Consider the following 26517-nt stretch of genomic DNA (forward strand, 5'->3'; position numbering starts at 1 on the left):
CTTTCATACAAACAGTATTTCAAAAAACTATTAGTATTTATTCCCAAGAAATTTGACAATTGCACTTTTAAATGAAAGTTTGTAACATTTTTAATAATCTCTGTCTGGTTCTGTGTATTTACTGGCACTTGTTCCAAATCCAACTCTTTATACAGTTTTATTGATTTGTGCATTTTTTTCCTAGATGTTTTGTTTGGACTTTGTCTGAAATAAAATTCTGCGTTAGTCAATACTCTTCATGAGAACACATCAAAGTCTTTTAAAAGGGGTCAATGACCTGTACACTGAGGCTGGCCTTTTGGTGTCTGGGGAGAGACCTGTCTGAACTTGGTCTTTGAACCTTGGTTTCTTTCATTAACCAAACAATGTACAAAGCAATAACTTATTAAAATCAGCATTTTTAATTCTGCATATAGAGAAAGCAGCACGTTGAAGAAAGAAAATGTTACTTTATTAATGATGTCTTTGTTTTTTTTAATATATATATATATATATATATATATATATATATATGTGTGTGTACGTGTGTGTGTGTGTGTGTGTGTGTGTTCTTGCATCATTAATAAACAAAAGAGAAAGGCTTTCCAACGGCTTTTGGGTTTTAGGACATATAGATCTTACTTTAATTGATTTGTGTTTAAGCTGCATAAGGATATTTTCAGAAACGAATAGTTCTGTCTTTCTACACATACAGTAATAATTTGTATTAGTTTTTAGATTTAATTTTTTGGGTGAATTTGGTTCCGCAACGGATCTGCCGGTTCCTTTCGGCCACGGATTTCAGCGGCTCAACCTCAAAAAGGGTGATTCTTAAGAATCCGCCAGGGGATTTCTGAATCTGCGGATTGGTCTCTACAAATCCGTCCATGGTTTGTATCCAATGGTGGATTTTGAAGAATCCGCACGGATTAAATCCGACCAAATCCGTTTGCGCATTTTACACCTTGGAAACTGATTTTTTTGGGGAAAATGCGAGACAATCCGGGGAACAGATTTGGGGGGATTTGCCCATCTCTAGTTAAGATGTGTACTGTCATCCTTTATTGTTTTCCAGTTAGTAACATGCCCCTTCTAAGCCAGCGCGTGTTAGAAGGATCAGGAAGCCTAATGTTTGTGGAAGAGAGATGCAACATTGTCCTGTTCTCATAGAGTTGCCCCAATCGCACCTGAACTCACTGTCCTCATAGGGTTGCCTATACTGCAGCCTGTGTTCACTTTGAATCTGCCAAATCGTCCACATCCTCGTGCAAGCAGATTGCACTTATCCTCTATGCAATGGGTAAAGAAAGCGTTTAATATTTGCCACATGTATTGTGCTGGGAATATCAATGAGTTGTTCAATCAATCAATGTTCAATGTGTTGAACAGGGCAACTGACTGGGGGGGAGAGCCAGGACAGGTTCCTGAAATCTGGCAGGGCCCAGCTGCCGGTCTTTTCGTCGCCGGGCCCCAGCTCTCCTCCGACTGCTGGTCCCGGCCACGACCATCTCCAAGGTACAGTAGCTAAATGTATTTGGGGGGTGTTTTTTTTATATACGCATTTGGGGGTGGGGTACTTTTATATATATTTGGGGGGGGCTTCTTGTATATGTATTTGGAGGGTGGGAGCTTCTTTGATATGTATTTTGGGGGTAGGGAAGCTTCTTTTATATGTATTTGGGCGGGGGGGTGCTTCTGTTATATGTATTTTGTTTGTGTGGGCTTCTTTTATATGTATTTGGGGGTGGGGTGCTTCTTTTATATGTATTTGGGGTGGGTGGTTTTCTTTTTGTATTATGCATTTGGGGGTGGGTTTTTTTGGTATGTATTTTGGGGTGTTATCTGTGTCGGGATGGGGGGGGGGAATGAGTGTGAGGAGGGGGGATTGAGTGAGATAATTGATAGAGGGGGGAGAGTGAGAGGAGAGAGTGAGGAAAAGAGGGAGTAAGAGTGAGACAGAAGGGAGAGAAATACATGCTGGGGGAAGGGATTGAGTGAGATTGGGGTAATTGATGGAGGGGGTGAGAGGAGAGAGGGGGGAGTGAGATGGAGGAGTGAGATGGAGGGGAGAGAAATTCATGGAGAAACGGGGGGAAATTGAGGGGGCTTGTGAGGTGTGAAATGCGGGGTGCTCGCAAGACATGGAGGGGGCACCAGTCGTAACTCTAGTCCTGGCCCCAGGGAAATCTGTCTGCGGCCCTGGTGTTGAATGACTTACCTCTCATTTTTTACCAGAGGCAGGGGAAAAATACCGGTCTGTCCGGTTCAAAACCGGTCACCTGGCAACCCTATGTGCACTTCCTGCCTGTCCAAAAGGCCCAGGGAATGAGCTTCTTTAATATAAAACAATATACTTGTGTTCAAATATGCTCTGTGCTCAGTTATGTTCCAGGACCATCCAGGTAGTGTTTTGTACTTGGGGCACCCATCCATCAATGCAGGCAACACCATACTAGTGACTCAGAGGTGGAGCCTTAGGGACCAGGGCTGTGAAGGAACTCAGTTACCTTCATCTGCTCCTGCCCCACTTCTAGCAATCAGAGAGCTCTGAAATTACGAGTGAGATTTCTATAGCTGCAGTTGGTGTGCATTGTTCAAGGAAAAAGCAGAAACAATACACATAATTTTCCTGATAAATAGGGAGATTTGGTTTCATATTTCCGCAACGTCTGACAGTTTTGTTTATTAAATGTTTTTTTTTTTTTTTCATGAACATTAATTCAAATTAGGCTTATTCTAAGTCAACATTGTGGTGGAATTTCAGTATAATTCTCTGCCATTCTTCTCTCTGTCACACCATTCTGGCTAATATTCAACTATTTATGGCATACATCCAAAATGTATTCTTGACACAAAGGAGAAGACTGATCATATGTTTATTTCTGCATACGGTACATTCCTAGTTGGGGAGCACAGACAAATTTGAATTTCCTAGAAAATTGTTCTTAATTTCAATTAAATTAAGGTACTGTATAGCAGTGGTGCGCAGCTCCAGTCCTCAAGCCTCCCCCCCCCCCCCCCCTCCAACAGGTCAGGTTTTAAGGATATCCCAGCTTCAGCATAGGTGGCTCAATCAGAGGCTCCCTGAAGCAGGGACTGATTGAGCCATCTGTGCTGAAGCAGGGACTGATTGAGCCACCTGTGCTGAAGCTGGGATATCAGTAAAACCTAATCTGTTGGGGGGGGGAGGGCTTGAGCACCCCTACTGTATAGCATAAAAAGTAACATAACACATTCAAAGGTCTAGGGGTTTACAATATTACAATGCATTGCAGGTCTCTTAGATACTGAAGCCATTAAAAACTGCTTTCTAAGTGCCAGTAGCACTATCCAAATATTTTATTGGTCAAACCATGCAAATGCTAAACTCACAATGGAGCAACTTCCATTTCAGATCTGTCTCTTCTCCTTTAGCATGGTCTATTTATTTTTATTGGTTTGTTTCTCATTAAATCCTTCAATTACTCTGCTGTGTAAAATGGTGACATTATTGGCATGTGCCACTTTCATCATGTATTTGAGTTTGCTTATTATTACACTTGCAGAAAATGCTTGAATGGTATTAGGCTCTGCTGTGGCTTGAGACAGAGTTAATAAATATTATTTGGTATTTTTTCCCAGAGAAGCGCTGCTTTTCTTGATTGTTTTTTACAGTTGGATTGGGAATATTGATTTATTCACCACTGTTACAATAATTGTATACAAGGAACAAAAAAAAATGCAGAGGTAACATTTCATCAGCTCTAACAGATTAATTAGTTGTAGTAGATTAGGCACAGTGTTACACTAAAAGATTTGCATTTAAAGGAAGAAAAAGTTTTTTTTTATCTCACAAAAGAAAAGAGAATTTAATAGAGATGCAATACATTAAGCTGCTTTTCCGATCATTCAATTAATATGATTCTTTCTTATGTGTATAAAACGCACAGTTATGTATTGGCTCGAACTTCTAAGAAATTATAATAATAAAAAAACAATTAAGAATAATTTAGTTAAATTCAACGTTAGAATGGGTTTGTGTATGCTTTTGTTGGAAGACAAAACGGTATTCTTTTAAATATGCAATATAATTTGTGTACAATCACATATTGCTTATATTATTTTCTTTAGTTTGTCATACAACATATTTTCTAATTCAATATGGGTTAAATAGATGTAAAAATGTCATGATATTTAGTTGAAGATCTAAAAATTAGTCGCCAAATCAATTCCAGAATTATATCTAAAGTAGTAATCATTTGAATTGTAATGTTAAGACAATGTTATCATTGATGTGGTATAATTTACAGAAATACTTGTCACTTTACACTTTAGGCGTGATATAAACTAATAAATTGTTCATTTGACTGGCGATAGAAAATGTGTGGGGGGAGGGGGGATAATGCTAGTTCAACAGAGATCCGTAGCAGTAAGTCACAAACCTACTAAAATATAGAATTTGGGCAAAGGTAAATCAGATGGTCACTTTTTTAATTAAAAATGGTTTATCAGGAAATACCAAAATGCACATAACGTGTCCTTAAATGACACAAATCATGCACATATTCAGAATTCTCATGCAAGGAACGTCTTTAGTGTTTTGTGCTCCCGCGTCACTTTTAAGCATTCGTCTGGTTTCTTATATCTGACACTGATCTTTCAGATGTGAACTTTGCCTCAGAACGGGCAGATTTAATCAACACAAAGTTGCAGCGCTAATTAAAATGCAAAATTTGATGTAACCCACTATATTAGTTTGTTAAGAAACTACTCCTATAACAACTAGTCTTGTGAAGTTGCATTCATTCTGTCCCTTTCTCTTCCGATACTCTACAATGATTTTGTATGGCTATTGTGCTAATATCAGTAGTGTGCCAGGCCGCAGGGCTGTTTTAAGATCTTCGTTAGCCCATTCGTAGGTCCCACCCCACACCCGATAGGCAGTCACTGGAGTGGCTACTCACAGAAGAGCCGAGCATGCCCTGTCATGGTTGTCCTCTGGCTGACCTCTCAGAAACCATGGCCACTCTACAAGAGGATAGATCATTTGTTTTGTGAACCTCTTGTGCTCATACAGTATGGCCACTAGCTCGACAGAGAATGCCAGCTACCTGAAGAAACCTAGAAACAAAAGAATACCTGGGAGCTCTCTTCCAAATGGAGTGAAATAAAGTCAAACAACAAATACAAAGAGATACCGGTACTACCTTCTTAAGGGGGTTTAACAAATTAATTTCCAAAAATACCGACTTGACGTATAAAAAGTATTTCAGGTCCCTGTAGTTTCTGATTATCAGTTCATGACATAACATGTTCTATGTTTATTAATGATTCAGCATGTCCATTAAGTTCTACCAGATAGACCTGAAATACTTTTTATACGTCAAGTCGGTATTTTTGGAAATTAATTGTTATATACTGACTTTATCTATGTGTATTGAGTGACAGCTGATGACTGCCATTGCGGTGTGTGGTCATGCTACAGCTGTTATTGTTCGATGCACTCTTAGTTCTATGTGTTTTAGGTTGATAACAAAATACCTATTCCAATATGACAAATTATAGACAAACGTATGATTTATTTTGATGGTTAGTATAAGTTGCAGTAATGATTTGTGTTATTTCAGTTATTTATTATAAATCTTTTGGTCAGTACACATCATTATATATGTTCACATTTAGTATGTTTTCTCACTTTGATAATGGGTGTTTTAATTTTAAGTGCTGCATATGGTCATCTATTTAGACTCCTATAATGTTATTCATTAATTTGATATAGTTATTTATTTCATTAGTTGGTGTGTCCTGCTTGCGCCTTATAGCTAGAGACCATTGTCATTTCATATATGTAGTCTTTAGATGTGTAGTGTTATTTGACTTGTTTCTTAGACTAGCAGCACTGCTAATTAACCATTTACTGGTGTATGTGCAGCACATGCGTTTTATATATCAGGAAGTAAACAGGAGCTGCAGAGAAGGCTGATACACTGACAGGACACAGGGGTTTAACATTATGGATGTGATTTTTGTATTAATCAATTTATATGCTGCACCTGTTGATTTTGGGGTTTCTGGGGGGTATTTATATGTGTTCTTAGTTCACTCTGTTAATCATCACCTTGACAAAGGTCCCGTTTGAGGACCGAAACGTTGGATATGATGTTTTGTTGAATAATACAGGATTTTTGATATTCATTTGGAGTGCTGCCTCTGATATTCGTCCACGTGCGGTATCGTATTGCCTATTTATTTGTACAGGATTTGCACCCAATTTTTCTATTCAGACGGAGTGCCTATGGTTCTTTATTACCTGCTATAATATATATATATATATATATATATATAGGCAATACGATACCGTGTTTTAGATGAATATCAAGAGGCAGCACTCCAAAAGGTAGTCAAAAAGCTTTGTATTATCAAGACATCATAACCAACGTTTCGGTCCTACGTGCGGGACCTTTCTCAAGGTGATGTGAGGTCCCGCACGTAGGACCGAAACGTTGGTTATGATGTCAAAGCTTTTTGACTACCTTTTGGAGTGCTGCCTCTTGATATTCATCTCAAACACGGTATCGTATTGCCTATGTATTCTCTATCGCAGTGGTTCCCAACCCCAGTCCTCAAGGACCAGTAACAGAGCAGGTTTTAAGGGTACCCCGGCTTGAGCACAGGTGGTTCAGTCACAATAATTGGGCCACCTGTGCTAATGAGAGGATTGCCTTAAAACCTGCACTGTTAGTGGTCCTTGAGGACTGGAGTTGGGAACCACTGCTCTATAGGATTTGCACCCATCATTTTGAATTTCCAGACGGAGTGCCTATTGTTCTTCTTTATTCGCTCTATATATATATATATATATATATATATATATATATATATATATATATATATATATATATATATATATCTCCATTCACCTCTCTATTGTTTGTTGGCATTTGGGTGCTGGTGCTTTGACTGGGGTATTTAACCCCTTGTGCACCAAGCCAAGTACATAAGCACCTCACCATTGTTCTTTGAGTATTTTCTCTCACCTGGCACATTTTGTGTTAAACTCCCAACAGGAGTTACATCTATTACTGTTCACCCTGTGCTCCCCTATTTTCTTTGTGTCTTTGACCTGAGGAAACCTCCCTGACATACTATGAAGAATATGTGTTATTGGAAATTGATTTGTTACAGTACTGTTTTTGTGTTTCATCTTATTATCTTTTTTAAGAAGTATTCATGCTGATAGATGAGACACACAGTGACAGAATTGACACTGAGTGTTGACGTCATTTCAATGGACAGATTAATGTGTTAGGTTTCCAGTACTGACAAGGCCAGGCAGAATTAATGTCTGCAATGCACTGATGATTCAGACATTGAAAAGTCAACAGAGATAACATGACCGGAAATGATGTGAAAAAAAATCCTCTCATCCTATCTTTTCTTCTTTTAATTATGACTGCTAACCTTGCATAGATTATTCGCACTTACACCAAACCAAATCTGATGAAGGATTACCTGTTCGTGTACCTGAAATTTATTTGTTTCTGCTTTTTTCCTCTAATGAATTCACTTCCACAAAAACAAGCCATTAAATCGTCTGTTGAGTCTTCATGTAGAGCATCATTCCTTATTAGTCTACCAGAGTTTTTGTAATATATTTTCTGCAGTAGTAACTTTTTACATTACAGACACACATAAGGAAAGTATTTGCATTTCTATTTCCCCCATTTTTATATAGATTTTGATTATTCATGTTCATGAGTTGCAGAATATTCTTTGGGGTAACATTATGTGAAATTCAGAGTATTTAGAAAGGGCAGAAGCCTCATAGGGGGTAGTAGCCAGGCCATTGCTAGGACAGGACAGACTCCCTCCCTCTGGGATACCCGCTACCGTAATTAATTATTTTTATTGTTATGTGTGTTTTGATACTAGTGTACATGAGCAGGGGGTCTCCTGAGCTGAACCGCATTGGTTTCAGCCTTGGGTACCCCCTACTTCATGAGATACAGGCCCCGTTATGGGGTGCCGGTATCCCCCATGCAGGATTTAAATCCCCCGGTTACGTGACTCGGGAGATTTAAAAGCACAGGGGATACCGGCACCCCATAACAGGGCCTGTATCTCATGAAGTAGGGGGTCTCTGAGGCTGAAATCAATGCGGTTCAGCACAGGAGACTCCCTGCACATGTACACCATTATTAAAATGTATATTTATACTTCACGATCACCTGTAAGAGCCGTGCATGGAGACGCAGTGTCTCCATGCAGCTCTTACAAGCAGTTTTTTTTTCTATCAGCTATCGCGCTTTACAAGTTTAAGCACGATAGCGGGGGCGGGGGGGGGGGAAAGCTTGGTCGATCTGGCATATTTTTGGCTTCACTTTGTAACAGGCGAGTAAACATTTCCCAATCGGCCGCAAAAGCTCACTGCTTAGTGCATAGCCCCAGTGGGTTTTAAGGCTCCCAGACAAGAATGACTTGTGTTGTTATTGTTTTACTGCTACAATATTTGGCTTAATGCCCTAATAACATCATAGTCAATATACATATAGTGATACAAATGTAATGTTAGGTGTGTTATACCTTTTATAGAGCATAAGATCAAGGTACCACATTAAACTCATGTGAGATCTGTAATAGATCTATTTCACCTCACATCATAGGTTAATGTCTTATACCATTGTCATGAGAACACGAAACTATTGTTGTTGCTATAAAAATGCAGAGTAGTTGAAATCCTCATTTAACCTATTCGGGGATTGTGTTCCCAGGTTAAAGATCCACCTTGCCTCCCTTCTTAGCAGGGCATTGTCAATGTCCCCTCCGCGAAGTCCCAAAGAGACATGTTCAATACCCTGAAATTGAACATATGTTGTGTCCCCTTGGTGTAACCTGAATTTCATACTACAACCCCACAGGGGTCTATCTCAGCGACTGTATACACACTGTACTTACGATTGGCTGTAATTTTTACACCTTGCATTTATTGCAAGATACACCCAGCATGTTTGGCTATTCTGGGGTTAATATACCTATACCATTCGACAAACAGAGAAATCTATATATTGGATTTCCCCACAGCACATCCCTTTAGGTTTTAATCACTTCTAATGTTTACCGAATTTAAATAAAAATGTATTATTTTGATTAGTTGAGTAGAGTGCATCATTTAGGGATCTTTCCTCCCCCATTTGTATACATGCTTTGTTGTCCCTGATAGCACATCTCTAGATAGAAAAAATATTCTTAGCTGAGCAGGACATTTTCCTCCCCTTTCTCCCAGACAAGAACCCTTCAGCCAGAGAGGGTATTTTGTCACATTTGGTGGCGAATGCGGGAACCCCCACTATATATCTGAGGGTATAAAACTACTTCAAACTCACCATGGAGGAAGTTGTCAAGGTATTGATCCAGTCTGCATCTGTACAATAGCAGACTAACGCTGTACAACAGCAGGCTATCGCTGCACAGCAAGAGACTAACTTTACACAGCAGCAGATGAACGCTGCCTAACAGCAAGCTGCCACTATCGCTGCTCAGCAAGAGACTAAGGGTGAGCCCCCAGTCAGCACTGTCGCACGCGCACCCAGCGGGGGGGTGGCACGTGCACAGCGCTACACCCCGATCTGTGGTCTGAGAGGAGAGGGAACGTTTGCGACGGGAGGGGGTGTGATGGTGGATTTGCGGGGGCATGGCCATGACGTCCCGCTGCTGGTTCGCCCTCATTGGATGAACCGCCGGCGGGGGCGTGGCCACACCTCCGTCGCAAACTTTGAGTTCAAATTTCACAGCCTGCCTGAAAACCTGTCACGCACCGCAGGGGAAAGGTGCGAGACAGGGTACTAACTAGGACCAGACTAGTGACTGCTACAGTACGGGCTCAAAAGTTCCACTTATGGTCGTATTCCTCTGACAAGGCTGCAAGATCCCAAATGTTTGACCCCATACACCTTCACCCAAAAGTGGCTTCAACCTGAGTGTAAGAGACGTGTTCAGAGGTATGCAAAGGAGACCGTTTGAAGGTGAAATTAAAATAAGGCTTTATTGCGCCTGTCACTTTAAACACAGCAAACATGTAAATCAGCAAAAAAAATCCGCTCCACTTTGGAGTATATATACTGTACTCTTGTAGTCCAGCTCTCTTTAACTGTGTGGTTACGATTCACCGGCCCAAGTCATAGGGACATTTATATAGAAATAAAGACATAGATAATAGTCTTATAAGAAAAGTCTTATCTGTTTTCTTGTAGAGGAAGGCTTCTTTGTTCTCCTGGTGTCCACACCTTTGTGCGATAAGGCAATGTCAGGATCCAAGTTTAGAAGTACTTTCCCTTGTGTCTTGCTGGCAACGTGCAGTCTCTTCTGGCAGGCTCAAGACGTCTGTCTCCTTGTTCAGCTCACATGTGTGCTCAGGAGTCTCCCTTCCTGTCTCAGAGGCAGTCTTTTTCTAACACCTGTAATCAGCCAGGTGGTGTTAGTTAATTGCCTACCAGCAATTAACCACCACACTGCTGGATTAGAGGCACATTTGTGAACAGGGATAAGTCCCCTGTTACACTGAGGTTAATTCAGCCAGCCACATTGTGGAGCTTTTAGTGATGGACCGCTTTCTGTGGGGTCTTCCTGCTACCCTGCGTCGGTGGGTCAGTCAAAGCGACCCCCCTACAGTGGACCAGCTGATTGCTTTGGTGGAGAGATATGTTGCTGCAGGAGAACTCCTACGCCCTGCTCCAGCAGAACAAATCCGCAATTCCAAGGCCCAAGATCCTGCAAGACCTTGTAAGACTGTTCAGGGTTAAAGGGAAACTGGAGAGCAACAGGGATATTCCCAAGATCCCAGGGACACTACTCCAGGAGCCAGGGGCACATTCAGACATAGCAGATCTGGAAAATTAATTTATTGGGGGTCAGATTATGTTATAAAATGTTTTACATGTAATGAGGTTGGTCATACAGTCAAGGACTGCCCATTTAAAGATGAACTCATGAAATACAATGTGGGTGAAAAGATGGGACCATACTCATTTTGTGGATGTATTGGATCTACTAATAATGATGGTGGTAATAATTTTCCTTTATGCTATGTGAAGCTGAATGGGAAAATGTCTAGAGCACTGCTTGATTCAGGAAGTATGGTCACCATAGTAGCAAAACCTGTAATACCCAACGTGAAAATAGATAATATACAGAAAATGGAAATTATTTGCATTCATGGTGATAAAAGGGAATATCCCACAGCTGAGGTAAATATTGGAACCCAGTGTGGTACCCTAAATTACCGAGTGGGTGTAGTACCCATATTAGCCCACGAGGTAATGCTCGGTAGAGATTTCCCCAACTTTCTAGAGTTATGGTCATTAACAGAGGAGGCAGCCCAAGGCTCATTAGAACAGGGTCAAACTAGTGAGGAACATGTCTTTCCATTTTCTGAGGTTGATTTGGAGAGTGACCAAGGTTGTAATGGAGAATAAAAACATAAAAATGACTGCCCTTTGCCGGTGTTAGTAGGGGACAACCCAGTTGACAGCAGTGAAGATCCAGCAGCATACAGCAATACTGCTGTGAAATAGTTTTAAATGTATTTTCCCTCTTATGTAGATTATTCAGTACAATGTCATTTGCCGCTACTGACATTTTCTTTAAAGTCATAAAGTCCTATATAGTAATAAAAGGGCTCAGAATAAAATTAAGAATATCATGTATAAATTATCTTTAACCTTAGCTTCATTGGGACTGCGACTTGTTAGACCTGATCAATTTTCATGAAACTAGTCACATAAGACTGTGAAAAATATATTTGATCCTTATCTCTTATAAAGATAGCTGTAACAGTCACGGAACTCTTTGTTCATACTTAAAGAAAGATCACAAGCGAGTGTTATGTTCATGCCGTGAATTTTCTCTTGAAAATTGGAAAAAAGGAGCAGTGCGTGTCTTTACCCTAGTCAAACATATAATGAATTAATAGTTTAGAACAGGGCTGGGCAATTCCAGTCCTCAAGGGCCAACAACAGGGCAGGTTTTCAGGATTTCCCCTGCTTCAGCACAGGTGGCTCAATCAGTAGCTCAGTCGAAGATCCCTGGTTTAGAAGGAGATAGTGTCTGAAAGTAGCCTCATTTTCTTCTTGAACTGGTCACAGAGATCCCTGGGCCGATTTAGCAAACATTAACAGGATTTGGGGACCCAGTTTTCGACAGGATTCCAGAATATGATTCTAGATTACCCAATTGGTTGGTTTTAGGCTGTGAGAAGTCTTAACCTGATAAGAGCAAGTGTTTGCATTAGATGTGGAAAAGGATCTTAAAATAGCAATTTAGAAAGCTATGTATGCTTTAACAATGGAAATATCTATAGTATCTTACAATAGTTAAGTTACAGCAAATAAAAATAGTATGCCACTTGTAAGTATACTGTATTCACATGTCTCAGACAGGTCTGCAATCCTGCCTTTCCCCATTATCTCTCATTCAGCGCTTCCACTGCAGCCAGGGATTCTGGGTAATGATATGCAAATGAGCAGTGTGTCACCTTTGGCTTCTTGTCCATTTTAACATGGGCCCCTATAATCATATGCCTGTCGTATTACACAGCTTTTAAGCACAGCCTGGGTTAAAGTGCATAGCCAGTAAACCACTTAATTAGAAATGTATGCATGCTCTATATCAGCAGTCCTGTGTGCCACAAACCCAGTCTTCCATCCCCCACTTGCTGCACGCTTAAAGAATTTCCTTCCATCCATTCTTAGGCTTAGATCCTACTACCTGCACGCCCGCACGCGACGGAGCGCATAGCCTCGCGCACGCCTGCAGCCCTAGCGATCTGTGAACTTGGCTGCAGGAGATTGGGGAAACGTGGCAGACCCGTCACGAAGCTGGTTCGCCCTCATTGGCTGAACCGCTCACATGACGCGGACGTCACGCGGCCGCCTTTGAAAAGACAACATTTTTTGTCTTATCAAAACGTGGTCGCACCATCGTGCTCCGTCGTCCGTGCGCGGACAATAGGGGCGGCCTCAGAGGCATGAAGCATGTGTGCTTGTAGCGCTCGCTAGCACAATCGCACTGAATATACGATCAGTCTTATTTTCAAACACTTCTTACTGTAGGTCCCATTTACTCCCCTGTTTTGTGCAAAACTGGAAAAGTAAGGTCACAACCTTCTATTTTATTATTTATTTTAATGTAGCCGTTGACTCACACAATATGCACATTCTACCTGTGGGCTGAAGGCGCAGACTCTGTAAATATCAACACTGAGTTTGAAGCAGGGGAGCCTGGTTCAATTCCCACTGTCACCTTCTAGTGACCTTGGGCAAGTCACGTTATCTCCCTGTGCCTCAGGTGCCAAAAGCATAGCTTGCAAACTCAGGGTCTGTGTCTGTAAGAAATCCTATATACAGTGCTGCTTACCACATGCTATCCTGTAATTGTGAAGAGCTTTGAGATTGGTAGAAAATTGCTTTATGAAATACATTTGTTATTATTATTACTAGTTACTAGGAGGGATGGGGTGTACAGTGAAAAGGGAGTCATTAGAACAGTCTTTAAACAGGGTTGTGACCTTAAAATAAGATATTAGTGCTCAGTGGCTCACCTGATTGTGTCAACAGGAAAGGCTTCAGGATCCGTACAGGCTACAGGTAAAGGAGTGGTGCAGAATAAAAGGGCGCCAGGAACTTTTAACTTGAATTTATTGAACTTACAGTAAGACATCCTCTTCATAGACATTCATAATAAAATTAATTATTATTATTAAGAACACAACTCTTGTGAATGTGGCATCTATAGCATATCAGAAAGTCTTCTCCCAGCTCCTCACACTACGAGTCACGTAGTGGCTCATTCCATTTAAGAGCCTTTTACCCTGCCTTACACTGACCTAAATCCTTTAGTCTAGGAATTGTAAGCAGCCTACCCAGGCCTCTTCCTAGTCCTGCAGATGGAGACTACTCCCTCCTGTAGTAGAGTCACTGTCCACTTTCTTTCTTGGGAGCCCCTAAACTGGATTACTGTCTCTATGCTAAAAACAAACATAAAGATGTCCTTTCCAGATCAGGATAACCTGGAGACCTCCCTATAGTACTCTTGGATGGTAAAGGGAATCCTCCCGATGGTAATTGGGGTCTGGCTACAAAATGATGGATACCCGCCTTTTATACTCAGGGAGTGTGGCCAACATTCTACACCAGTATCTGGGCAGAATAAATGTTGCAACCTGGTCACACCATTACCATGTGACCATCTAGCAATTTTTTAGAATTAAGGCAGGGCCAACTCTAACCTTTAAAAGTGCACTGAGAGTTTGGAGCAGGGGAGCCTGGTTCAATTCCCAGTGTCAGCTCCTTGTGACCTTGGGGAAGTCACTTTATCTCCCTGTGTCTCAGGCACCAAAAACATAGATTGTATGCTCCGTGGGGCAGGGACTTGTGCCTGCAAATATCTCTGTAAAGCGCTACGTAAAACTAGCAGCGCTATACAAGAACATGCTATTATTATTATTATTATTAACCGACGACTGGTGAGGGTTTAACCCCCTACACTGCCTGCCGCTACAGGGCTGACATGCAGGGATTTTCCAAAATTTAGCAAGGGTGCTATATATAGAATCAGTCCAGTTTATTAATGACAGTGATATATCTAATGTGTTCAAGCCTTAAAAATAACAGACACATAAAAGTAGTTTTCAATTATTTTTTAAAGTCTTAAAATTTCCTGCATGCCAAAGAGAGGGGCGAAACTGTCAAAATCTGTTTTCCGGAATTTCACAAGCTTTCCATTCAAAATCTGTTCCGCTGTGTAAAATCTGTCAACGAATTGTTCCAGTTTCAATCCTTGCAGTTGAATCCAAAACCGCCATTGGATACAATTCGCACGGATTTTCAAGAATCCAATCTGCGGGTTCCGCAATCCATTGGAGGATTCTTAAAATCTTCCAACAGATTATGGAATCTGCTGATTGGAGCGACAGTGCTAAAAAAAAACAAATATCAAAAAAGACGAATCACCCTTTTGAGACTGATTCGCTGAAATCCGCGGACCAACGGAACTGCTCGATCCGAGGTTATTCAAATCCGCCAAAAACATTCGCCCATCTCTGATGCCAGCCAACTGTACAGATTCAGAGTAAAGGACAATGCGGATACAAGGGCAATAAACCACAATAACTTTCTCCTAACTCATCCAGGGCACCTTTTCTAATTTGATGATCAGGTTGCTACTTAAATTCTGCTATGCAATATATATATATATATATATATATATATACACTTTGTGTTATTATTAGTATTACTACCTTTTATTTGTATGGCACCAACATATTCCACAGCGCAGTATAATGCGGGAGGGAGGACAATAACAAAGTATGACAAAAGAGTCCAGAAATGTTACGACAAACTGAGACAATAGAAATTAGGTGCCTGTCCCAAGGAGCTTGCAATCTAGGACACACTTTCTACCTTTTAGGCAGTTACTGCCATGTCAACCAACCACACTACAGTTTATATTTTGCCCAGATTTGGCATAAAACCTGAACTGGCAAAATGTGGACTGGTTTTAAATTAAAAGTTTGGAGGTCCAAGCCTATATTAAAAGTATCCATGTAATATTGCTTCCATTTCTCATCTCAATTTCCTCTTCTCGTTCACTTCCTCTTTTAGTTGCTTTCATTCTGGCAAATGTACAATAATTCAAATGCAGGCATATACATTCTGTAATATATATTAAGCCCCTAGGATTACAAAAAAAATGTACATATATAATATAGCATATAAATCTTGGAGCTGCGCGTAATTTCACTTTTTGTCACTTCCTAAATTATCAAAAGTTGTTTCTTGTTAATCAACAATACACCAAACACTCAACAGATGATGAATCTACTTACCTAGGGACGGACGGCGTTCCCATCATCAAACTTTACTCATTTCATTTGCTTTCCTTTTGCAATTTGAGGTCTCTAAATCAATGACAAATTTGCATTTAGAGTCCTTGTGTATGGATACATGAATACACTGAGCCCGTGTGTATGAACATATGTTTGCACTGCTGATAGCTTTATATTCTGATAAGTTCTGCTGCATATTAATGAAATCTCTATGCATGTTAATTTAACAAGCATAAGTCATTTTTCTAATAAAAATGTTAATTACTAGGCATGTTTATTTGCAATTTGGTATGAAATGTGTAACAGGCTTTCTTTTTTAATGACACATTCTTCACTCCAACTTTTCATTATTTTTTTTACTTTCCATAATGTATTTGCTGCGTTCTTTCTTTGCAGGAGTCCAGTGTTGGTAAAAGATTTGAACCCAAAGAAATGTTGTGTAGAAATTAAAATGGGTCTTCAGCAGTGATAGATAATAGGAATGGTAGTTGCAAGAGTCGGTGTGGATCCTGTATCAATGTGTGAGTGTGACCATTGTTATTATAGTAGTCACTAAGGCCACATGAATATATAATACAGTGAGTATACAATATTGCAGACCCTAAATTAGAATGTATGGCAGAATAGGAAGCCTCACTTGGCTCAGAAAACTGAACGATTTCTTACACAACTTGAATCATTTATCTTCTTAAAGAAACATACTGATATTTATAGAAATTATTGTTCTTTTTGTTTTCTGTGAAACAAAATTATTTCTCATCTGTTTCCTCTGCCACTGCCCTAGTAATCCCAATTTCCCAAAAGGAACATCACTATACTGTAACTAAGGATGCTATCATCCTACTTGAGGTCTAAGGCTGCGGTCCCAGTAATGTCTGTGACACGCGCGCCCGGCGGGGGGGGGGGGTCGGAACGTGCACAGCGCTAACCGAGATCTGCGGTCTGTGAGGGAGAGGAGAATCTTGCGACGGGAGGGGGCGTGGTCTGGGATTTGCGGGGGCGTGGCCATTACGTCACGCGGCTGGTTGGCCCTCGTTGGGTGAACCGGCGGTGGGGGCGTGGCCACGTCTCCGTCGCTAGGAGTAAACTCAATTTGATTGAGTTGGGAAAAACCTTGCAGCATGGTGCGGCAGAACCTTCTGCGTGATGGTGCGTACTGGGCGCAGCTCCATTGAGGGGCGGTGCTTACACGCACAGTGCACGCCACGCCGTGCGCACAGGCTGTTACTGGGACCGCAGCCTAAGGCAGGGGAGCGCAATCTTTTTCCCCTGCGCCCCCCTGCCGGCTGTCCCCCTCTCCTTGTGCCCCCCATGTTCCTTGACTCAGACATCCTGGCGTCATGACGTCACGTTTCCATGGCAACACGACATCACATGAACCCGCTGCGTTATTTGACGCCACTCTGCCATGGCGACGCGTCACCAGGAGCCGTCTGAATCAAGGTAAGAAGAAGTTTATAGAGGCCTTGCATCTCCCCCGGCATTAATTGGAATGCCTTCAGGAAGCGCGCGGGGCCTCTGTAAACCCCGCACCCCCCGACAGCAAATCTTGTGCCCCTCGCAGCGAATCTTGCGCCCCTCCTAGGGGGCGCGCCACCCACTTTGCGCATCGCTGGTCTAAGGGGCATATTATATGATATATTGTTTGACGTGTCTGTTTGGGACGTTGTCAGCTGAAAATCCTCATTCACTTCAATGGGGATTTTCGGGAAAAAACAGTTCAAACGGCCGCTTTGGATTATATAGAATTTGGCCTTAAGTAGGTGAATGGAAAGAAGGGGGGGGGGGGGGCGCGGGGTTTGCCGAAAATACTAAAAATAGTATAACTACAGTTTCAAGGAATAGCTAAAGGAAGTGAAATTTTTTCCAGTTTAAGGTTTTCATGTTCCAAGTACTTTGAAAAATGATTACAAATGATTGAAGCCATTATGTAACCCCATTAATTTGCTTGGCGGGACTGTGAGGGATTTTTTACTAAGCGGCATAAGATAAAGTAAGACACTTTTTGTCCCATTCAAATGAAATGAACGTATAAGGCAACTTAAATGGGTTGTAAATATGGCCCTGTATCTTTTAGACCTTTAGAACTACGTAGGGTTCCCAGGTGTCCAGTATTGAACCAGACTGTCCGGTATTTGGACACGCTGTCCAGTAAAAAAATTGAGGTACTAATTAGTACAGTACTAGACATGTATGCGTCCAGTATTACCTCTCGGACAATGTGACCTGACCGGCTTCAGGGGGCAGCAGGATTTCCCCGAGCAAGGCTGTTGCTAGGGGGCAGGGCAGCTTCATCCATCCTGATTGGATAATGCTGTGTAATGCAGCCAATCAGGAGCCTGGGGGTGGGGAGGTGTCAGGAGCCTCGGGTGGGGCCAAGGAGTGGAGGAAACAGCATGGAGAAGTGTGTGTGTGTGTGTCTCGAGCGTGTTGCACCGGTCACCATTGTGTCCAGTATTTTTGGAAAAGCTGCCTAGAAACCCATTTTAGAACCCTACATTTCTTTATCAACTTCTTGGCAGAACAAGAAATTTGCTCTTTCATACATAGGCCAACACAGAAAACTCTAGTAAAAGCTATTTAATCCAGCAGGGAAAGCTAACAACAATATTATATATCCTTCTTACTTGTGCAATGATGATCTGCAATTTACATACCGAAGGGAGATTATCTATAGGGATATATTTGCTTCCTTTGTATAAAAACATATTTACTGTGAAATCCACAACCTTAGCAAAGTTTGCATGAGTCGTGGTCTAACACGTGGGAGCTCTACTCAAGTCCCCCCAACAGGTCAGGTTTTCAGGATATCCCTGCTTTAGCACTGGTGGCTGAATCAGAGACTCAGTCGAAGACAGAGCCTCTGATTGAGTCACCTGTGCTGAAGCAGGGACTGATTGAGCCACCTGTGCTAACGCAGGGATATCTTGAAAACCAGACCTATTGGGGGGGAGCTTGAGGACTGGAGTTGAGCGCCCCTGGTCTAACATACACGAAAATTAAATAAATGTTACATATGGTACCAAGGTGAATGTAAATTCTTCATTTCAGGTGGAAACACCTTTTTTTTAGGATAAGCATGGTTGAAAGATGCAAAAATGTTGAGTTACGGCAGTGGCCAACAGTAAGACGATACATAAAGTGAAATGATCTGTTTTTATTTTGATCTGATTGCCTTTCTTTCCTCCAGGATAAAAGTCCACAATTTAAATGAAAAACGTGGAGTAGGGCCCAATTGTGGAGCTACAAACTACAATATTATCACACTTCTTAACAACTTACTCCTTTAGTAAAAAAAAAAAAAAAAATCAAATAATGAAAGGATCCCAATGATTTCATATATTTATATGAAATATGCCACAGATGGAAATCCTAAGGCTGTGCTAATGAACACTTTGGCCTAATATCTCTATGCCCTGTTAAATCGGGGCACAGAAAAAAGGACGTTACCTACAGGTATAACAATAGCGGACTTATTTTTCCTAAGTTAATGCCTTATTCACTTAAGTAGTTATAGGTCACGGTGTTGTAGGACAGGGGTGCTGAGCACCAGTCCGCAAGACCCCACAACAGGTCAGCTTTTAAGAATATCCCAGCTTCAGGACAGGTGGCTCAATCATTGGCTCAGTCAAATACTGAGACACTGATTGAACCACCTGTACTGAAGCAGAGACTGATTGATTGAGCCACATGTGCTGAAGCAGGGATATCCTGAAAACGCGACCCGTTGGGGGTTGAACTGGAGTTGAGGACCACTGTTGTAGGATAAGGCTATGTTACATGTGCAAAGGGACATGTGAGCAATCTGTCAACATACCTGAGAACATGTCCATTGAGATATATAATATATATATATATATAATATATATATATATATATATATATATATATATATATATATATATATATATATATATATATATATATATTCGTACATATACGAAAAAGAACGGTGCAAAGCTTATTTTGATAAGCTGGTGAAGTTCACAGTTGCCGCTTGAAAAACCTAAATAAAAATCATGTTTAACATCTTATAATAAAATAAATCCAGTAAATATGTGAAATAGCAGGTTGAGTGCAAGTTTTGGTTTAGTAAAGCAGCTAAAAATGATCAATGAATAGAAAAATATTCACATTGTTTTAGAAGCTTTCTGCAAGTTGAAATGTCTGTATATAGTCCCAGTGGACAAACAGTACATAAGACCAAGTAATCTGAGCTGAAATGTGAGCAGTCTGGATATAGCAGTCCCTAAAGGTATCAATATTGTCAGCTTGGAGGTGTTATGAAAAGGAAAGAGCTGTTTCCTTTATTTAAAATCTGTTTATAATTACAGAAACATGTAAAGAAGAATGTGACCAGATGATGAAAATCAAGGACCTAGGTCCAGTCAGCCTGTCACTGACTTTTATGTCACTCAGAGAAAATGATCCTGTTTCAATGCATTTATTAATATTAGATACCAAATATGTTCCAAGAAGGCACAGCAGCACACCGCCAGTCATTCTAATCTACCATGAAGACCATCAATTTTGCTATTTCATCTTTTCTTTCTTTTGCGATTCCTTTGTTCTGTGTTGCAATGTGTGTTTTCAAAATAAATAGCAATGGATTTAAAGCATTTACAGTACAATATTTTTGTATGCTGATAAAAAGACCACAATACAAAAAGTGCAAACGTTTTTTTATTATGTGCTAATATTGTCCATCAAATAATGGTAAATATCAGTGAGAAAAAGAAATAAATTGTATATATATATACATCCCCTCTAGGGACTACTATCGGGTTAAGAGCCTTAATGGGTTAACTGGGTGGGATCACTCTGAATTGCCCACACCCCTCGTGTGATGTAGGATGTCTGGTGAGAAGTAATAAGTAGGCAAGACATAAGAGCCACAATTTGCATCTAGTCACTGAACTGAAAACATCGGCACTTGTGTTTTTTCCTTCTTTTTTATGCATTCATCCCATGCTCCCCATGGAGTTTTGCAGAAATCCAGAATCCATATGGACCTACGAGGGGAGTCCCTACCAGTGGGTTTGATCAGGGAGTTGCAAATGTTAACTGGGTGGGATCACTCTGTATTGCCCACACCCCTCGTGTGATGTAGGATGTCTGGTGAGAAGTAATAAGTAGGCAAGACATAAGAGCCACAATTTGCATCTAGTCACTGAACTGAAAACATCGGCACTTGTGTTTTTTCCTTCTTTTTTATGCATTCATCCCATGCTCCCCATGGAGTTTTGCAGAAATCCAGAGTCCATATGGACCTACGAGGGGAGTCCCTACCAGTGGGTTTGATCAGGGAGTTGCAAATGTTCATTGTTATATTTTTTTCACTGTGCACTCGTCACATTATTTATTTTTTAAAGTCACATATTTATCACTAAAACTACTGTGTATAATATTGTCACTTGAATATAACACGTCACTATTTGTACAGTATGTGTAGGCGCACCCAATATTTTCACTGTTTTGCTTAGATGGTGAGCAGTGATGTCACCATAGGGAGATAGAAGGGTATGTATAGCTCCACCCAATTGAACCCCTTCAGTCTACATCTGCGTTGCCCCAAACGTGGACAGCCTGTGGAGCAGCCAAAGGGTGTGAGCCGTTTGGTGATGTTAAAGCTGCTCTATTTGAATCTGAAACTCACCAGCCCTTTTATCCCCTGTACCCAATTTTCCAACTCAACTGTCCATGAAATGTCTGTGTATTGACTGTACTGTATAACTGTTCATTTAATGTAACCATGTATTGTTATAATTCTATGCCCAGGACATACTTGAAAACGAGAGGTAACTCTCAAAGTAGTACTTCCTGGTAAAACATTTTATAGATAAATAAATGTTCTAGAAGCAGATTCATTGGAGTTTCAGGTAGAGGGCCTCATGTGAGTCGTGTAAATAAGTGTGTAGTTACAGTATGTGTATTAAGGACATCCTGTCACTATTTATTGTTTTCAGTTCAGGAACGTGCCCTCTACAGTCTCTGTCTGATATTACCCAGTTTCTTGGCCCCATTTCCTCTCTGAATGAGAAGAGTGAGCTGCTAGTTCTTGGGGATTTCAACTACAATTGGCTCGACTCTAAATAACACAAAATCCAGATACAACTCAAGTCACTTAACCTAACGCAACTCATTTCCCAACCCACACGGACAAACCTGAAATCTCACAACCATTCCTTGCTAGACTGGATTCTCTCCTCTCCTTTTTCAGGGACGGGGGGGGCTCGGTGGTTGCAGAGGCCCCGCGCTCTGCCCTTCGGCATTTAAATTAAGTGCCGGGGGATCGCGTGAGGCCACTGCAGTGTCTCCTACCTTGTCTTCGGCAATGCGTCACCATGGTAACGCAAGTTAAATGATGCTGCGGGTCAAGTGACGTCACATGACCCTGCGCGCCATTTGACGCCGGATTTTAGGTAAGGGAGGGGCGGGCGCGAGCACAGGGGATGGAAGGCAGGGAGGGCGCAGCACACAAAGTTTGCGCACCCCTGGTCTAACCAGTACAAAGAGAAACAAGCCCAAGTACCTACCCAGCGTAGGAGTGAGAGCTACCAGGGGAAGAAGCACAGAGTAACCATAGTGTTTGTCTTAAGTTAATGTCTGAAGTGAAGTACATTTTGTATGGTGAGCATTATCAATGGATATGAATAAAGCTCTTGTTTGTAATATAAAAGTTCCCGGTGCAAATCCTTATTCTATCTGCTTATTCACGCTCAGCCTGCACCGGCACAGCACCCTGAACAGGTCTGAGAGACTGAGCATTGCCATGTAAATAGTTCAACTCAGTGTAAACTTCTTTAGAGCTGGACAAGAAGGGTTACACACACACACACACACACACCAATTACCTCCTCCCCCCTCCCCCCCCCCCCAACTGCGGCCCCCTGGTTCAGCAGGATTTTACCCTTGATTTCACTTCTGGGTGGTGGATATATATATAAATATATATATATATTAAAAGTGTTCAACAAATCTATACATCTGCACGCCCCGGGCGAGTGGATTTAACATCGTGACGAGCTCCTATTGGCCCAAGCAGCACACGTGTGGTACTAGGTGGCGAGTAGATTTTTTGGTGATTTGTCGACCACTGTGTGTGTGTAAATATATATATATATATATATATATATATATATATATATATATATATATATATATACATATATATACATAGGTGTGTGTCCATGGGACAAGCACTCACCATATCAACATTTCAGCTCCTTATGGAGCTTTTCTCACTTGATGGACTTTATTTATTATACAGTACTTAATTTGTGTACTAGTTTACAGAGACCCCTCTAGTGCCCATTTTGATCACTGTACCCACACTAATGAAATTTCTATAGTGCAGGGGGGCTCAACTCCAGTCCTCAAGACACCCCAACATGTCTTCAGGATATCCCTGCTTCAGCACAGGTGGCTAAATCAGTCCCTGCTTCAGAACAGGTGATTCAGTCTTTGATTGAGCCTCTGAGTCACCTATGCTGAAGCAGGGATATCCTGAAAACCTCACTGTTGGGGGGGCGGGGGCTTGAGGACTTTAGTTGAGCACCCCTCAACTTGGGTATGTATGCAGGACCAGCCTTACCTCTTCCGGGGCCAAGGCAGCAAGCTGACAGTGGGGCCCCTCCTCCAGCCAGCATCACCCCTCCTCTGGCAGCATTGCGACATCATTACGTCACAGCGATATGTGATGCTGCGTTGCCTCCTCCAGCTCTTCCCTCTCAGGTCGGGCCGAATTTGGATCCTGGCGCTGACAGGAAGATGGAGATGAGGTAGCGTGGGGCCCCCCGAAGGCACGGGCCCAAGGCAACTGCCTTGCTCGCCTTGCCTTAAGGCCGGCCCTGTTAAAACTTTTACAGTATGTATGTATATAGTTTTAGTTGTATGGCGCCATTCATGTTCTTAGCACCTTACTGCAGTAATACACGTGACATAATAATAGGAGACATAATAGCGCTTTAGACATAAAAATAAACATTAGGAAAAGGAGTCCCTGCCCTGAAGAGCTTACAATCTAAGTGGTAAGAGAAAATGTATAGAGACAAGTAGGAGGTTGTTCTGGTAAGTGTGTATGCAAGGGGTCATGGTAAGTGTGTATGAGATGTATATTACTAGCCAAGGGAACTAACTACCCATATGCTTCGTTAAAGAGCTGTGTCTTAAGACAGACCTTTAAGGTGAAGAAAGAGGGTGCTTGTCGCATATTATGGGGAAGGGCATTCCAGAGGGGTGGGGCAGTAACTATGAAAGGTTTTGGGCTTCAAATGAAAAAGAGGTAGAAAGAAGACATCTTTGAGCAAAACGCCAAAGGCGAGCAGGTGTATGGTGAGAAAATAGGGCTGAGCTGTAAGATGGGGAAGAGGAGTGTGTAGCCTATAGATCAGAAGAATTTTGTAAGTTAGGCCGTTATTATACCCAAAAACGCACATGGCGTCGTGTGTAGCTGTGCCGTGTGGCGCCAAAACAAGTAGCATAAATCCAAACTGCAAAGCGGACAGCTGGGGAAAATAATAATTAAAAAAAAAATTCTGGCGACGGACGTGTCACGTGAGCGGTTCAGCCAATGAGGGCGAACCACTCACGGCCACAGCTCTGTCACTCTGTCACGCCTCCAAGCCTCCTCTGCCCTGTCTCCCTGGTATAATTAAGATGCTGCCCGGCGGCAGTGCTGATTTGACGTCACAGAATAGCGCTGCTGCCCTGCAGCACTTGGTATAATCAAGGCCTAATACGGAATTTGATAGGAAGCCAGGAGAGGGATTACAGCACAAACAGTGGCGGGTTCACAAATCCTCTGCCCATAGGCACTTACCTTGGTGCTGCCCGGGCCGCCTCCTCCTTCTTCAGTGTCACAACGTCAAATCACGCTGCGACCTCACATTGCCATGGCAACGTGATGCCATGTGACGTTGCAGCGTCATTTGACGGCGCAACGCTGAAGGAACAGGGCGGCATGAAGGAGAAGGTAAGAACTTTACAGAGGCCCACACTCTCCCCCGGCAATTTGTGGGGAAGAAGCGTGGCCTCTGTATAAGGGGGGAAAAACAAAGGGAAATTTGCTGCCCCCAAATGTGGGCGCGCTAGGCCTGGGCCTATCGGGACTAATGGGAAATCCGCTACTGAGCAGGGGAGACGCTGAAACAGATTTATGAAAGAGTAGAGTGATTCTAGCAGCAGCTTTTAGCATAGATTGTAGGGGAGACAGGTGAGAGGTAGGAAGGCCGGACAGCAGGAGGTTACAATAGGTTATATTTGGGAATACAATATATCACATACCTAATCAGTGCTGTGCCTCTTTCTGCACATCGGAGGTTTGATTGATGTGTATATATACAAATATATATATACTTGTGTCACGTGTTCATTGAGAACAGTTGCAGTGAGGAGTTGCTTGTAAGCTGAAAGACGCCGGAGTAAATTGCAGCTGCATGCAGAGAGAACCAGGAAACCCCTCTGCACAGGATCTTGAGATCAGAGCTGTGTGTTGCCGGAGGACACTTTACAAGGTGACACCACGCAGAGGGAAAGTTTTGCCAGCGTGGTTGGAGCGGAGCAGCGTCCCAGAGGACCAGCGTCCCAGAGGAGCATGTTGGGGCATGAGATTGTTCTCATACAACGCGCAATTTAAACGGATGCTTGTGAGTGTTCAATTGTAAATGTCCAAGGTGTATTAAATCTTTTTATACGTTATCACACCGGGATCTGCGCTTTTTCTTTTTTTTTTTTCTGTTTAGGTCACGTGGAGGGAGTTTGTTGTGCCCAAGAAGAAGGCTGCCAAGATCCAGAGATTATATAGGCAGGTTCACTTTAATAGGTCACTGTGACTGGACTTTATTGTGTGGTTTGGACATTTTTTCTTTTATCATAATTTTTATGTATTTTAATTATTTTATATTGCATGTTTATCTCACTAGATTAAGCTTCAGCTCAACAATAGAACACCATTTACAATAGGATGCTAGTAATCACCTGTCTTATATGTTATGTATTAGGATTTTTTATTTAAACATTGTTTGATTTAATCAGTTAGATTGCAATGCACCCTAGGGCGGTGTCTCTTTAAAAGCATATATATAATTTGTTTCCCATTTATACATCAAATAAGTCTACAATCTTTGGTGAAATAAGTTTTTGCTTAAATGGAATCACGTAACCACTTCAATGTGGGGGGGATTAAAGACTAGGTCCTAAAATATATTCACGTATAGTTTCTGAGTGTCTCACAATATCTCACGGCTGCTGTGGTGCCATCTGGCCCTTGCTTCCCAATATATCAGAAGCATATTAAGCTTCATTATCTTAAAAGAAGGAAAAACACTTCAGGGCCCAAAGTGTCACACTTTCACCTTGTACAGGGCCATTGAAAACCTGGCATCCTCAGTGGGTTGCCGTTACAGGTGATGGTAAATAATTTGACATGCAAATGAAACGCTTCAGAAGACAGTAAAGGAATAGAGATACTGTAATACTGCTCAGTCAAGTTTTCAATTTAAAATCAACTATGTCTTATGTTATTTAAATATACAGTAAGCCTCCAGTCCTCAAGACAACCCCCCCCCCCCCCCAGGTCAGGTTTTCAAGATATCCCTGCTTCAGCACAGGTGGCTGAATCAGTCCCAGCTTCAGAGCAGGTGGCTCAACCAGTCTGAGCTTCAGCACAGGTGGCAAAA

The 26517-nt window shown here is 41.7% G+C and overlaps 1 long non-coding RNA gene across 1 annotated transcript in view; it reads right to left on the reverse strand.

The window, feature by feature from the left end:
- LOC142500954 (uncharacterized) overlaps positions 1-25312 on the reverse strand; it is a 90502-nt gene extending 65190 nt beyond the window's left edge. The window contains exons 1-2 of the long non-coding RNA XR_012803371.1: positions 25124-25312; positions 15839-15910 (exon numbers count right to left, since the gene is read on the reverse strand). This is a non-coding gene — a long non-coding RNA (uncharacterized LOC142500954). The remainder of the gene's footprint in view (positions 1-15838; positions 15911-25123) is intronic.
- Between the last annotated feature and the right edge of the window lie 1205 nt (positions 25313-26517).

Source organism: Ascaphus truei, chromosome 8 (assembly GCF_040206685.1).
Source record: "Ascaphus truei isolate aAscTru1 chromosome 8, aAscTru1.hap1, whole genome shotgun sequence".
Taxonomy (NCBI): domain Eukaryota; kingdom Metazoa; phylum Chordata; class Amphibia; order Anura; family Ascaphidae; genus Ascaphus; species Ascaphus truei.